Source organism: Camelus ferus, chromosome 16 (assembly GCF_009834535.1).
Source record: "Camelus ferus isolate YT-003-E chromosome 16, BCGSAC_Cfer_1.0, whole genome shotgun sequence".
Classification (NCBI taxonomy): domain Eukaryota; kingdom Metazoa; phylum Chordata; class Mammalia; order Artiodactyla; family Camelidae; genus Camelus; species Camelus ferus.
Window position 1 is genome coordinate 32055949 of NC_045711.1, and position 4459 is coordinate 32060407.

The window sequence follows — 4459 nt, forward strand, 5'->3', positions numbered from 1 at the left end:
AGTGGCACAATCTGATTAGGATTTTGAATAGATCATCCTGGCTACAGATTGGAAGGGGGCAAGTGGAGAAGCAGGGAGACAAGGAAGCAATTACTGTGGTCCAAGTAAGAGGGACTTGGACTTGAGGGGTAGCAGTGGAGGAGAGAAGTGGACAATTTGACTTGTATTTAGAAAACAAAACCAACAGCACTTGGGACCTACTCAGGTCCCACTGCTTTAGAGAACTTTCTTGTGCCATTGATGCCTAAATCTTTGTCTCCAACCTGAGTCTTGAACAGAAACTCCAGGCTCATATGTGCTACCAACTTATTTGGCATCTCAAACTTAACGCAGTCAAAATAGAATGCTGGGTCTACCTTCCCAAAAATTAGTAGGTATAAAACAAGCTAAAAGGATATATTATACAACATGGGGGATATAGCAAATATTTTTAAATATAAATGGAGAATATAACCTTTAAAAAATTTTGAATCACTATAGTGTACGCCTATAATTTATATAATATTATACATCACCTATACTTCAATAAAAAATGGGAAAAGGCCACTAGCACATTAAAAGTGATATTTCACGTGGAAAAAAAGGCCATGTATACCTTAGATTATGACATTCTTCCTTCATCTCTGATTTTTGCTGTGGGAAATATCTTGAGAGGCGTCTGCCTGAATTCCAGTAATATCATCCAGTTCTTTGCTGTGGTCTCAACATTTACCTCAAAGGCATTTTGAGACTCTAAAACTGGAAAATCTATCTCAGAGAATCTTAGACCTTTATGTAAGAACCACTACAACTTCCATATAGTATGGAGATTTGGTGGAATTTATATATATATATATAATCCATCCTGTTTTCAGAATAGTGCTTCTAGAAATGCTCCTTTGGCAAAGTACTTACTACATCCTGCTCACACATTGCACACGTCATCAATGGTCAACCTTCCGTGAAAAATCCATAATGGGTAACGTTCTCCCTTTCGAATATGGGCAGGCATCCCTACTATACAATTAGACTTATTTACTGCATATTTATCACCTGATTCTATTCTAGGAATTGAATGTGAGATGCAATATCTTTCCCCAGTCTTCACAGCTAGGCAGCCAAGCAGCAGAAACAAGAGAAACAATCCAGGCGGAACATCTACAGCTCAAATTAAAAAGTACAGGGTCACAGCTGCCTTTGAAGAGCAGCCCTCACATGTCTCTAACCAGTGATGGATAGCCAGGCCTTGTTCTTGCTCAGTGACCTTGACTGATTCATCTTGGAAGTAGCATACTTTGACCCATTCTTATCTTAGGCTAGGTTGCAGAAGACTCCTAATTCCCTCGTTATAGCTGGTGTCCTTCCAAAAGGGATTACAGTCTCCTTTAATCGTTTACCAAACTTAGACTCAAATTTACAGACAAACATGCACGTGAAGTTCCAGCTTTCTCAACTTGTTAAGTCTCAACTTTATCCTAATGGGTCAAGTTCACATCTATTACAACAGCTTGCCATATAAGTGTGATTTATTCAACAAGCATGTATCAAACTATGGCTGGTGCCATGAATACAAAGTGGTTCTTTCAATCAGACAGCACTTTTTAAGTGAGTGCCTATTAAGTGCTAGGAAATTAAAAGGAAACAGATTAACTCTTTATGTACTCACTGGAAATGATCGACAAGACATTGTTTACATGAAGAAAGCAAAGGGCAGAGCACCAGATAGGCTACACTGTCGTTTGTGTAAAAAGGAAAGAGAAAACAGACACACATCACAATCTAAACGTGTAGAAAATCTATCTGAAATGTCACCCAGGAATTGTTAACATTGATCATCGCTGGGAGAGAGAGCGGGGTGGCCAGAGACAGGGATGAGAGGGCGAGTTTTTACATTGTGTATCTTTCTTCTGCTTGGACTCTTGTGGGGGTCTTAGTTTGCTCAGGCTGCCATAACAAAGTACTGCAGACTGGGTGGCTTAAACAACAGAAAAGCATATTCTCACAATTCTGGCGGCTGGGAGTCTGTGTGCCAGCAGGTTTGGTTTTCTTCTGGCCTCTCTCTTTGGCTTATAGATGATAGCCTTCTCCCTGTGTCTTCATACAGCCACCTCTGTGTGTGTCTGTGTCCTCATCACCTCTTCTGATGTTGAAACCAGCCCTATTGGGTTAGGGCCCACCCTAATGACCTCATTTTTACCTTGATTATCTTTTTGAACACCCTCACTCCTAACACAGTCACACTCTATTGTGCTAAAGGTGAGACCTCAACATATGAGTTTGGGGGGGAGTTGGGTGGGAGGATGGACACAAGTCTGCCCACAACACCTATCCAAACAGAGAAAAAGAAGAAAAAGAAAATTTAAAAATCTATCTCCAGTCCCATAACCTTTTCTAGGGCTAAAAATAAGAGTCAGAAGTTGTTTCAATTCTCAGCATCTGCAAGAAGTTTGGTAGCATTCCTAGCCCAGCAGCTCTTTTCCTGGTCCTAAGGTCTCCTTGGGCATCAGGAGGGCAAGGCTTAGTTTTCACTTCTGAGCTGAAAGCCCTCCCATGTTTTCTTCCTACTTTGACTTCCTTAGAGTCTTGACACCTAATCCAGACTCCGGAACTCAGGGAAGTTTGCTCCATCTCTCTTTTCTGACACCAAGAACTTTGATCTCCCTCTTCCCAGGCAGGCAACCTTTAACCCTGTACTTGCTCTCCACCTGCACTGTCTAGTACAGCAGTTCTCACACTCTTGGGGGTCTTGAGACCCTTTCAGAGAGTCCATGAAGACAAACTACTCAGATGTGATTTTCCTATTATGGTGCACGACGGAGCTCCGGTGTGGTATGACATGTGATACCACAATGGGTTGAATGCAGAAGCCGATGTGAGAATCGGTTGTCTTTTATTAAGTCGGACATTGAAGAGATTTGCAAAAATGTAAAATGATGCCACTCTTCTCACTAAATTGGTTTCCAAATTATTTTTCATAAAAATGTTATTTAAAATGTAATGGGTTCATTGTTTGAAAATAAATACATACTTCTCAATTCCTCACTTTTAATTTCTATAAAGCAAAAAAAAGCATTTTGCAGTCCTCAATAATTTTTAAGACTGTAAAGGAATCCTGAAATCACAAAGGTTGAGAATCCCTGTTTTAAAGTCTTCAAGCTGAAGAAGAGAGAAAGCACAAATTCAATATTATGAGTAAGCTTTCACTGTTTATTCATTAGCCTCATAAATATTTATGGAACGGGCACTATGCCAGGTACTAGTGATAAGTCCAGAGTCCCTTCAAAGAACCAAACATAATGGAGGAAATACATGAGTAACTAGGCCATCCCAGTACTGGATGTTCCAATAACACCAATGCCCTGAATCAGATATTTAATCCAGCCTCAGAGAGTCAGAGAAGCCTGCCTGGAGGAGGAGGTATCTAGGCTGACATCCCAAATATGGGTAATAAGTGCTAAATACTTATTCAGTTGAGAGGCTGATTGTGCTGGGAGGAAAAGAAATGCTTCACAGAGGCCATGATGTCTAGGCTGAATCTCACAGTATTTCTTTTCCAAATAACAAAGGGGTCACAAACTCAAATTCCTGAGTCACGTTGAAAATGAAAAGACCTGTTAGCCTTATTAAGAATTCACGGTAGGTATTTGATTCTTTCCGTAGTAGCTGCATAACCTCCTTTCTCCTGTGTTGTAATGCTGCGGCCGTGTGGATGCTTAATCTAAACCGATGTGGCGGCATTTTGCCGTGTGACATAGCACATGGTACATGTTTGTGACTAATGGCCTATTTAGATGGTTTCTCCCTAAGAACACGCACGATTTATCTTGACTGAATCAGTCACGTTTACCTTAAAAATCTCTCCTGGAAACGGTCTTGCCAAAAATTGCCCTGGGGGATTTTGGACTTCACCTTCTTCAACAAACAAGTCTGAATTTCCTGTAAGCTGCTGAAAGAGCTCCCCGCGGGTGCTCAGAAAACCAGGGAGACACAACTTGGGAGGTGCAAAAGGCCAGACACTAGGCCTCTGTGCCGGGTTCTGCTAAGTAGGGGGGCTAAAGCATTTCAGTTAGCTACAGCAAGTTATTAAGAATTTATCTTAAGAGATAAATATTTTTCCTTTGGGACATTGTTCTATGAGGTCGTGGTAGGAATACCTGTAGAGAGTTCGCTTCAAGTTAAAAAAAAAAATCTGGCTCATTTAAATTCGGCCACTTGCCACGCCCATCCCTCAGCAGCTCAAGTCCGCAGGTGAACGAGACGCAGCACATTCAGCACCTAACAGGTATGACTTCCCCTGCGCGTTCATCCGGGACTCGGCGGCGCGGCCTGGGAGGCGGAGTCTAGACGCAAGCTTCAGGCCCCGCCCACCCGACGATATCCGCAGCTCCATCTCTACCCGCCAGGGGTCGCAGGCCCCGGGAGCAGGTATCTCACTTGGCGAGTGCCTGATAGTCGGTCTCCTAGTTCTCGCGAGAGAAAG